A 12,488-nucleotide genomic window follows, 5' to 3' on the forward strand; every position below is an offset into this window, starting at 1 on the left:
ACAGCCTTCCACTACCTGTCAGAACTACTTCTACATTAGTCGAATTTAAATCCATGTTAAAAATGCATGCTTTTAATTCTTTGTAATTTGTGTGTGTGTGTGTGTGCAGGGGCCCTGGATTGGCCAGACCTTTTTATTATTTTAAATTGACTTTAATGCGAAAAAAAAAAAAGACCCTGATTGGCCCATAAGAACATTTTTTTTAAAAGCAGGTGTTTGGATAGATATGACTTGGGTCACATCTGTCCAATCTGCTGTTAGTCAAATCATGTCAATCATTTTCATTTACGTCACTGACTGATATTTCCTACATATTTCCTTTTGAATTGTTTTGTGGCTGTGGTTGCGAGGGCAATATCTGCACTCAAAAAATGTTTTTATGTATAAACATAAGATTTATGTATTTTATAGACTTGCATATATATTTTCCTTGCGTTTGGATTTTGGCATAAATACATGAATAAACTGAATGTGATTCATATTTGTAAGTCATACATAAATTAAACAGATAAGATTTATGTAATAGTATACAGAAAAACACCCATGTTCCCTTTCGTTCTGTCACTACGATGTAACGTTAGTGACTAACGAATGGGGGTTTCACTTAGAAGCCTATCATCTTCGAGCTTAGAGAAAACGCCCAATGGCGTGCCAATGCCATGGGGCATGCGGAATTTGCATACGTAACACCGCCTCACCGCGTGAGTATAAAAGGAAGTACGTGGCAATATCGCATTATGTTTCTGCTTTCGGAGCCAAGAGAACCTACCTCTTCACTCCTACAGCCTTCTGAGACTCTGTCAGCTTCTTCGAGACGAGCAGCTTTCCAGTCTGTGTTGGTGTTACGGCGCGTTCCAGTGATCGCATACTTCCTGCCTGCTGATCTGCGCAGTGGTCCGTTTGACAGCTGGTGTGTGTTTCCCTGGGCACTTCGGCATCGACTGCGAGGCTTCCTCTCAAAAAAGAGCTTGCGCGTGGCACGTCCTTTTCAGGATGTCTCGCCCGTGCACTTCTGGGTGCGGTAGATCCCTTCAGCCTTTCGACGGGCACGAACGCTATTTGACGTGTTTGGGCTTTCAGCACGCTCAGGCGGCGCTCGTGGATGACTCATGTTCTCTCTGCGGGAACATGGCCATCTCGGTGTTACGGTCGAGACTCTGTGTGGATGCCGGAGCGAGAGTCCCCTCTGCCACACCCCAATCTGCGGTCTCCATTGGAGGCTGCACTTTGGCTGGTGGCCAGGGTGACCTGAGGGTGACAGTGTGGAATAAAGCTCCGACGCTCATGCCTCGGCCCACACCCCCCTCTCATGCACCTGACCTGGTCCGTGTCCAGGCGTCTACATCGGGGCCAGCTCCTGCCGTCCCGACTGTGGCGTTTGGTGCGGCGGAGGATGAGGAGATGTCTATCGCCGCATCACAAGGTGAGCTGGAGTCATCTGAGGATGATGATTCGGCTGTGCTGCCACCTTCGGGTGTGCCAGCATTGCCCGAGTCGGACCCAGAATTGACAGCCATGCTGTCTCGGGCCGCCGCAGCGCTTGGGTTGGAGTGGAACCCTCCGCCCCGACCTGAGCGTTCGCGGTTGGATGATTGGTTTTTGGGGGTGGCGCGCTCGGACACCTGTCCGACCGCCCCTCCAATTCCTTTCTTCCCCGAGGTGCATGAAGAGATCGCGCGGTCCTGGAAGAACCCGTTGTCTTCCCGTGACTGTTCGGCAAACTCTACTGCCTTCACCGCCCTCGATGGAGCCGCAGCTAAAGGGTACACTGGGGTCCCCCCAGTCGAACGCTCTGTTGTGATACAACTGTGTCCGCAGAGTGCTTCGACCTGGCGCGGCGATCCAAAGCACCCCTTCAAGGCCTGTAGGTTTTCGTCATCCCTGGTGGCGAAGACCTATAGAGCTGCGGGGCAGGCTGCTGCTTCTTTGCATGCCATGGCAACTCTTCAGGCTTACCAAGCCAAGTTGCTGTGTGACCTGTACGAGGGTGGGGCTGATCCAGGACTCAGAGATGAGTTGCGTGCCGCCACCGACCTCGCTCTCCGGGCGACGAACGTGACCGCACGCTCCCTGGGTCAGGTGATGTCCACAAACGTGGTCCAGGAGAGACACCTATGGCTCACCCTGGCCGATATGCGCGACGGCGAGCGAACCCGGATCCTCGACGATCCTATATTCCAGGATGGGCTATTCGGCGGCGCGGTCGAAAGCTTCGCCCGACAGTTCTCGGCCGCTCAGAAGCAGACTGAGGCCATAAAACACATACTGCCCTGGCGGTCAGCTGCTGCCTCCACCCCACCGCCCGCGCAGTTGCCTCAGCCTGCTCGCCACCGAGGGCACCCTCCCGCGGCTCCCTCAACCTCTGCGCCACCCAAGCAGCAGCCTCCACCCGGGCGGCGTAGAGGTAGCTCTAGGAAGGTGTCCCAGTCCGCTCTATCCCCGCAGCCCGCGAAAAAGCGGCAGGCTAAGCGGCACTCCTGACGGGATGGGCAGTTCTTTCCAGGAGACGGCAGCAGGGCCGCTCCTTCCCCCGGGCCGGGGGAGAATCTTTTGTTCAGCTGCTGGCCCCCGGGTCAGCAGCACCCTAATGTGGTTAAAGAAAGAACTGATACCCCCATCCCTGAGCACCCAGAGACCGGTGATGACGGTGCGTGCCACCCTTGGGTCCCGCCACTCGCATCCCTCTCTGTCGCCAGCCTCCTCTCAGAGCAGACCCCAGTGGAATGCGTGTCCTTCCCTGGTCTCCTCTGTCAGGACGCAGCCGTTAACCATGCCCCCACACCGGGACGCCCAACAGCCTCCCATGTCCGGGTCGGTAACGCTGCCTCGCTTCCCCACCCTGGGTACGTCTGTCGTCCGTATGACCCCGCTGGTGCAGTTCCTGGGAGCCTGGCCTCAGCTTCCGGGGCTGTCCCGCTAGGTCGCGCAGACCGCCAGGCTCGGCTACGCGATTCAGTTCACGCAGGCTCCTCCCCGCTACAGGGGAGTCCGCCAGACCGTGATCGGGGCCAACGCCCCCGTCATGCGTGCAGAGATTGCCACCCTGCTGGCGAAGGGTGCGATCGAGCCTGTCCCTCCAGCCTGAAATGAAGTCGGGGTTCTACAGCCCAAGAAAACCGGTGGGTTACGACCAATCCTGGACCTTCGCATCTTGAACCGATCCCTTCACCGGCTTCCGTTCAAGCTGTTGACTGTGAAAAGCCTTTTCGAATGCGTTCATCCTCACGATTGGTTTGCAGCGATCGACCTGAAGGACGCCTACTTCCATGTCTCCATCCTTCCTCGACACAGACCGTTCCTACGGTTTGCTTTCGAGGGGCGGGCATATCAGTACGCGGTCCACCCATTCGGGCTATCTCTGTCCCCTCGCGTCTTTACGAAGATTGCTGAGGCAGCCCTTGCGCCCCTTCGGCAGCATGGGGTTCGCATCCTGAACTATCTCGACGACTGGCTCATACTAGGCCAATCTCGAGAGCAGGTTTGCGGACACAGAGATCGGGTGCTCCAACACCTAGCCCGTCTGGGCCTTCGGGTCAACTGGGAGAAGAGCAAACTCTGCCCAGCGCAGAGGATCTCTTTTCTCGGTAAGGACATCGACTCGGTCGCCATGTGCGCGCAGCTTTCGAGCGAGCGCGCGCAGTCTCTGCTGACTTGCCTCCGTCAAATCGAGTGTGGTTCCACTGAAACTATTTCAGAGGCTCCTGGGGCATATGGCATCTGCAGCCGCGGTGACGCCGCTCGGATTGCTTCATATGAGACTTCATATGGCTTCGCAATCAAGTCCCGAGATGGGCATGGCAGTCTGGCACGCTCCGGGTCCAAGTGACTCGGGCCTACTTACAGACGCTCACCCCGTGGTCGAACCCCACTTTTCTACGGGCCGGTTTGCCCTTAGAACAAGTTTCCAGGCATGTTGTCGTATCGACGGATGCCTCTGCCACGGGCTTGGCTGCCATGTGCAATGGACCCCAGCGCCTTCTGCATGTCAATTGCCTCAAGTTGCTGGCAGTACGGTTTGCCCTGCACCGCTTCCGAGCGTTGCTGAAGGGTCAACATGTGCTTGTCCGGTCAGACAACACAGCCACAGTAGCGTACATCAACCACCAGGGCGGTCTACGCTCCCGCCGTATGTCTCAACTCGCCCGCCATCTCGTTCTATGGAGTCAGAAGCGCCTGAGGTCCCTTCGTGCTGTCCATATTCCGGGAGTCCTGGAACTCGCAGCCGACGAGCTCTCGCGGTTTCAGCCTCTCCCGGGAGAGTGGAGACTCCATCCCCAGACGGTCCAGCTGATTTGGGAACAGTTTGAGGACGCGCAGGTAGATCTGTTTGCCTCCCATGACTCTTCCCACTGCGGCCTGTTCTATTCCCTGACCGAGGGCACGCTCGGCACGGATGCTCTGGCGCACAGCTGGCCGCGGGGCCTACGCAAATATGCATTCCCCCCAGTGAGCCTACTCGCACAGCTCTTGTGCAAGATCAGGGAGGACAAGGAGCAGGTCCTTCTGGTCGCCCCGTACTGGCACGGCCGGACCTGGTTCCCCGAACTCATACTCCTTGCGACAGCCCCTCCCTGGCCTATTCCTCTGAGACCGGACCTCCTCACTCAGAGACGGGGCACCCTATGGCACCCGCGTCCCGATCTGTGGAACCTCCACGTGTGGCTCCTGGATGGGATGCGGCAGGTTTGAGTGGCCTGCCACCTACGGTGGTCGCCACCATCACTTCCGCTAGGGCAGTGTCCACTCGGCATGCCTATGCGTTGAAGTGGAACCTCTTCGTCACCTGGTGCTCTTCTCGCCAAGAAGACCCCTGGAAATGCCCGATCGGGTCCGTGCTTTCATTTCATCAAGAGGGGTTGGAGCGAAGACTGTCTCCCTCCACCCTCAAAGTTTATGTGGCCGCAATATCTGCCCCCCACGATCTTTTGGAGAACAAAAAGGTAAGTCAGCACGACCTGGTCATCAGGTTCCTGAGGGGGGCGAGAAGACTGAATCCTCCTCGCTCTCCTCTCGTACCCTCTTGGGACCTCTCAGTACTTTTAAGTGCTCTGCAGAGGCCTCCCTTTGAGCCTTTGTGGTCGGTTGATATTAAGTTCTTGTCGATGAAGACGGCTCTGCTGACCGCATTGGCCTCCGTTAAGAGGTTCGGGGACCTGCAGGCATTTTCGGTTGATGAAGCGTGCCTGGAATTCGGGCCGGCTAACTCTCACGTGATCCTGAGACCCCGGCCTGGACATGTGGCCAAGGTTCCTACCACTCCGTTCAAAGACCAGGTGGTGAACCTGCAAGCGCTGCCCGTGGAGGGGGCAAACCCAGCCTTGGCACTGCTCTGTCCAGTACGCGCTCTCCACGCCTACGTAGACAGGACGCAGTGTTTCAGGACCTCAGACCAGCTCTTTGTCTGTTATGGTGGAGAGCGGAAGGGAAGTGCTCTCTCAAAGCAAAGGCTGTCTCACTAGATAGTGGACACCATTGTTTTGGCTTACCAGCAGCAAGGTCGACCATGTCCCCTTGGGATTCGGGCTCACTCCACTCGGAGTGTCGCCTCCTCTTGGGCTTTAGCGCATGGCGCCTCGCTAACAGCTCTGTAGAGCTGCAGGCTGGGCGACACCCAACACATTCGCCAGACTCTATAATCTCCGAGTGGAGCCAGTGTCCGACTATGTACTCGCCCCCCCTAGGGGCCGGTAATGGGCCAGGCTCAGGTGTCTTCGCTTGTTCGCCATTCCACTCCTCGGACTGGATACGTGCGATATCTTCCTCAGGTGAGCTCCCCGAGAGCCCTGAGTCCCTCCAGCACTGCTTACGGCGATACCAGTGTGTCTGCCCTCTAGCGAGCTCAGACCCTTGTGTCCGGCCAGGTGCCCCGTGTGCATGGTTCCCCTCCGGCGACCCCCACACGTGTATTTCCACCGTAAGCCTCCGCAGTGAGCAGGTGTCTTCCCTTGGCAAGTCCCTGCCACCCCTAGGGTTAAAAATCCACCTTCGGCTGGTACCCTAGAGTTTTCCCATATGCAGCCCTTAGCGGGTCATATGTGAACTCTCTAAGTCCTCCCCACGGGTAGGCATCTTGGCATTTCCTCACTGGAATATGCTTCCCAGTGTACCTTGGTATTCCTGTGATAAGTGGGAGTCCTTTGTCCGTAATAGTCTTACGACAGGGCACTCGCACTTACGCAGGGCACTGGAAGACAGCTGAGTGGCGGGATTATATTGGGACCCCCATTCGTTAGTCACTAACGTTACGTCGTAGAAGTGAAAGAGAAGAAGAGAAGTGAAAGTCTCGGTTACGGATGTAACCCTCGTTCCCTGAGGAGGGAACGGAGACGTAACGTCCCGTTGCCACATCAGCTGTGCTACCTGGAACACAGGAGTTCAGTCTTGGCTCCTCAAGCAGGTAACATAATGCGATGTTGCCACGTACTTCCTTTTATACTCACGCGGTGAGGCAGAGTTACGTATGCAAATTCCACAAGCCCCATGGCGTTGGCACGCCATTGGGCGTTTTCTCTAAGCTCGAAGATGATAGGCTTCTAAGTGAAACCCCCATTCGTTAGTCACTAACGTTACGTCTCCGTTCCCTCCTCAGGGAACGAGGGTTACATCCATAACCAAGACGTTATATTAACACTTCCTAGTGTTCATGCGTGAGCTCACAACTGAGTTAAAGTACCATTGAAGCAGTGTTGGTGTTAATGAGATAATTAAGTGATGATTGGGCATCATTGAAGTCACCTGATGATGACTACAACTGACTTCAGCCGCAGCCTTAGATGAAATCAACTGAAGATAAAAGAAGACATTAAATCTCTGAAGATCTCAGCAGAGGAGAATTAAACAACTCCACAAACAGCATTACCAGCTTCACACATTACTGACCAGATTTACTTTATTTCTTTTTTATTATCTCTTTCCTTCAGTGACTCTGCTCATTATCATGAGGCGTCTTCACTAATGGTCAATCATCACTTAATCTCTTAATTATCTCATTAGAGACACTGCTTAGGTGTTGTTTTGACACTCTGTAGAATTGGACCATATGTAAAGTGTTTATTTAAAGGTCCTGTTCTTCGTGATCCCATTTTTCAAACTTTAGTTAGTGTGTAATGTTGCTGTTAGAGCATAAATAATAGCTCAAAGATCAATGCCAAGCGAGATATTTTATTTAACAGAAGTTCCCTTTCAAAGCCTACAGCGAACGGCCGGTTTGGACTACATCCCTGTACTTCCTGCTTTAATGACGTCAATAGAACAGTTTGTTGACTAACCTCCGCCCAAAAGAATACACAAAAAAGGGGGCGTGGTCTTGTTGCTCTCACACGTGGAGAAGAGGAAGTGTTGCGTTCGTAGAGTGTTTTGCCGCCATGTCGTCGAGACGCTGTTATTTTCATCCCGGAGTCAAATCACCTTTCTTTGGCCTTCCCAGGGACGCTGTACTTTGAGCACATGCATCTCCCCGTTATGGTAAGAGGCGTGACCTTTCCGGGCAACATGCGCTAAGCTGCTGTCGAATCACAACACGGGAACCGCTGGCACAGTCAGAACTCGTTACGTATTTCTGAAGGAGGGACTTCATAGAACAGGGAAATCCTCAAGCCGTTTTTAGGACAGTGAAAACAGCGGTATACAGATATGTAAATTGTGTGAAAAATACTGTGTTTTTTTACACGCGAAACATGAACACATGTTATATTGCACACTGTAAACACAATCAAAGCTTCAAAAAAACAGGGAAAACGGGACCTTTAACACTGGGGATTTTAAAGAATTTAATTTTAGTTCAAAATCGGATTAAAGGTGCAGTAGATAAAGCCCTCGAGAGTGAGAATGGACACATGGATCTTCTAGGCTTATCACTGGAGTCCAATCAGGGACTCTTACAGGATCTACTGATACACACAGAGAAAAGTGAGGAGAGCATCAGGAGAACCACACCATACTCTCCACTGTATATTTTATAATGGTTTACAATTTTATTGCTAACACATATGTCATTAACACTTATTTAATTGCAGTCGATTTTCAGCCGCCGACAGGTTTTGTTAAATCACTGACAAATGACTGAAATCATAGGCATATTGGTGACAATCACGATCGGAGAGAATCACAGACGACGCCTGTGAGATATTTGGCATGCTAAATATATGGACCTGTCGGAAATTCAAACTCCTGCTGTTCAGTTTCAGTTCTGACTGAAAATGACATCGGCGATGACCTACAGCCAATGAGAGAGAGCAAGATACAGGGCAGCGGGAAGTTCTGGGAGGAGTTATAGACCAGAACTACAATTATATCAAACAGCATCACATTGCAAAAGGATTTATTTACCTCAAACTCTCTTTGCAGAACACAATCCTTGATACGTGTCTCCCCAACCACTTCCTCCTCCATAATCTTTTCTTTTTCCCCTTTTTGCTGAAAATCAGCGCACAGACAATTTGGATCGCAAATGTTCTGCAGTCTATCATTTTTAATAACAATTAAAAATACAATTCCAATCTCGTGCAAGAACGGTCGGACGCACACGCGATCTTGCATTATTTACTTGTCACTTCTCATGTGTCTTTGGTTGTGAAACTTAGTTTTCGCACCAGAGAGAGTTGTCAGTGACTCGTCCTATTGTAAAGTCATGCAGGGTGAAACCTCCTGTCGCCGATCCATCGGTCAGTGTGAAACCTCCTGTAGCCGATCCATAGGTTAGTGTGAAACCTCCTGTCGCCGATCCATCGATCAGTGTGAACAAAGCAGTGACTGAATGCTACCCCAGATAGTCATGCAGTGTGAGAAGAGCATTGATCCAAACAGTTTGCTGTGGGAGTACTGTGGGAGGCTGAGACTGCTGAAAATATATTTTAAAAGAACGCAATGATGAAACTGAAAAAGTTGGTTCCTTGAGTGGTTTGCCAATTCCCAATACTCAAATAGGACAAAAGAACAATAAACATTTAGCACCCAAATATGAATGCAGCTTTTGTTGGACCTTTTCTCATGCCTAAATTCCCAAATATCTTGGGGGATGAAAGAAAATGCACAGCAAAACCACCAGTGTTTAATTAACACTCCTCAGAGTTTATTTGAGTCCACACTCAGGAGTGTTAAAGGTAACAAACAGCGGTACAATTAGAGAGAATTAAGTGATTAATTGAGTAATGATTGGACATTAGTGATGAATGCCTGCTGTTAACAAGCAGAATCACTGACAAGTCACCATTATGGCGATTAGTGTTCACTTTAGTTTTAGTTTTTAATATTAGATTGTGTCTGAGACAAACTAAGAGGAACTGTATCCAAACCAGGTGTTTTGGTTATGTTGTGACATAAATATAATAAAACAATTGGCTAAGAATGATCTTAGTTGACTATTTGATGATTATGCCACTATCAAAATATAACCACATCTTCTCTGTGCTTTCTTTGCCACAACAAATGTGTTTTATAAACACACAGTTAAAGCAGCCAGAATTAAAAAAATGTTAAGTCAAAGTCAAAAGCTCAACTAGAGCAAACACTGATCACCATAATGGCTTCCCTTCAGCTAATCTACTTGTTAACAGCAGGATTTCAACACAAATGGCCAATCACCACTCAAATCTTAATTGATAAGGTTGATAAAATTGAGCCAGGTGGGATCTTGTTTTTTTTGTAGATCTCCTCTTCAGATGATTGAAGTGTATTGTTTTATTGCAGGTTACCCTTACGAAACAAAAATATATTGCAGTATATTGGAAAATATCATGTAATACATTAGGCGATATATTCCCATATATGGGATTTAATATTTATATTTTCCAATATATTGCAATATATTGAAAGCGGCAATCATTTGTATATTTTGCAATATACTGCAATATATTACATATATTGTATATATGTACCATCAATATATTAACAATATATTATAATATATTTCAAGTAATATATTGGTAAATATATTTTCCTTCCGTAAGGGTAGATTTCTTTAGTTCAGTCTTAGGAGAAATCCATTCGTACACAAACATGACATTAATTCAATACAGTTAACGTTGACACATTAACATTTATGTAATGTTATTTTGATGGTTGCTAATTTGACAAATATTTAATCTAATCTACATCATCTGTGATGTAGCAAACATCGCTTGTGCGTCACTAGAGGAAGCAGAACGGTGTCTCTGGGGATCTGGAAATGCACTGTCACACTAGAATATGAGGCGGAGCACTTCATTTCTTTCAAAAACATAAATTCAAACTATGACAAATAATAATGATTTCAAAATGTAAAAATATACAATATGAAGATAGAAACAAGGTTCAAAGCCACCTCTTTCTTGATTCTATTACACTTTTTCTCGATTTTTTATACACATTTTCTGAAAGCATGCCTCATACTCCTGCAAGTATGCAAAATGAAATTTCAAAGCAATGTTATTTTCAAAGCAATGTTATACATTCAAAGCAATGTTATTTCTTCTTCATTGCAAACTTTGTTTTCAAATGACACACACAAACCATCATATGAATATACTGTACATTAATAAGAACCAGTGTAACACTGATGTGCTCAATGTAAAACACTTCTCCATTCATCATAATGACTTCTTTTTTGGTCCAGTGTTACACTTACTACAGACAGTACATACATAAGTGTGTTGTAAAATAATTGAGAATATTGTTTTACAGTTTTTCTCAATTGTTTACACACATTTTCTGAAAGCATGCCTCATATTCTCAGAACTCTACACACAAATCCAAAAAAACACACACAATGGGCAAAACCCCTCAATTTTCCTGCAAAATGAAACTTTACATTCAAAACAATGTTATTTCTTTTCAAAATGGAAACTTATTTTCAAATGACACACACAAACCATCATATGAATAGACATTTATAAGAACCAGTTGAACACTGATGTGCTCAATGTAAAAAACTATGATGAATGGAAAACACTTCTTCTCCTTTCATCATAATGACTTAGGTCTTTTTTGGTTCAGTGTTACACTTACAACAGACAGTACATACATAAGTGTGTTGTAAAATATTTGAGAATATTGTTTTCATACTCAGAACATACAAATACACGGTAACAAATATATTTAATTTTTCCCACAAAAACAATGTACACAGTGTACACCCCAACCATCACAAAGTTGCACATACAGTGGTCTACATACAAAACAACAGAAGAATTTACTGTACAGTTACAGTAAAAAAAAAAAAAAAAAGATTTAACTATGCTGCATCCTCTCTTCGGTTTCTCACCTGTTGCCCTTTGATGCTAAAGCTCTGTTTGCTAATTGTAAAACTGTGTGACGGCTGTTTGCCCATGTGAAGAGTCAGTGTGCATATTTGAATGGCAGTGTGTTCCTTGTGAAAACAAGATATTTTCTGCATGAAAATTGTGCCAAATGCAGATAATTGTGTGTAGTGTTTTGAAAAAAGTGTGTTTTAGAACTGCAATTTGAGTGTAAAGCAGGAACTGTGCTTGTAGTTTAGCAGAATTGGTTCAGGGGGTTGGTGAATGAGTTACATGTTGTGGTCATTGTGTCTCAAGTACCAGAATTTGTGTGTAAACAATTGAGAAAAACTGTAATACTCAGAAGACACAAATACACAATAACAAAAATATTGTATTTTTCCCACCAAAACAATGTACACAGTGTACATCCCAACCACCACAAAGTTGCATATACAGTGGTCTACATACAAAACAACAGAAGAATTTACTGTATATAGTTACAGTAAAAAAACATGCTGCTCCAAAACAGAAGAGCGCACCTGTTGCCCTTTAATGCTAAAGCTATGTTTGCTTTAGGCAACGAGGCAACGAAATGCAGTTTTGGTTAGACCTATGCATGAGTTACATGTTGTGGTCATTGTGTCTCAAGTACCAGTATTTGTGTGTAAACAATTGAGAAAAACTGTAAAGAAAACTTCAAGTAAAAATATACAAAGAAAACTTTGAGCAAAATATACAAAGACAACTTAAAGTAAACTTTGTACAAACTTTGAGTAAATTCTTCAATAATTCAGCACTGTACATGAAACAGAAATAAATTGAGATTAATAATAATAAAGGTGGTAAATGTTTACTGAGATCAAAGGATGTGGATGGGAAGTGAGAGAGTCAGGAATGCTTCTGGACTGTTTTTAAAGTGTTGTACCGTAACCAAAATGCAATGTTGTGAAATGCTGTAATGCTTTGTGCTTCTGTGAAAAGAACTGAAAAAGAATGAAACCTTTTATAAAACAATCAGCACATAACATCTCAACATCTTAAACAGTACAAACCAGTTTGGGCAGAATGTCTGTAATTCACAACTTACATCTTACAAAAATACATAGGATCACATCATATATGCAGAATTCTACTTAGGTCCTCTTGTTTTTTGTTTTGTTTTTGTTTTTTGCTCATGAGGAATATTGCAAAGCCTTTATTAAAATATCACTTTGGATATATAAGACACCAGTAAGATCTATCAGCTGCTACTTACATTACAAGGACATTCTA

Source organism: Gobio gobio (assembly GCF_949357685.1).
Source record: "Gobio gobio genome assembly, chromosome: 3".
Lineage (NCBI taxonomy): Eukaryota > Metazoa > Chordata > Actinopteri > Cypriniformes > Gobionidae > Gobio > Gobio gobio.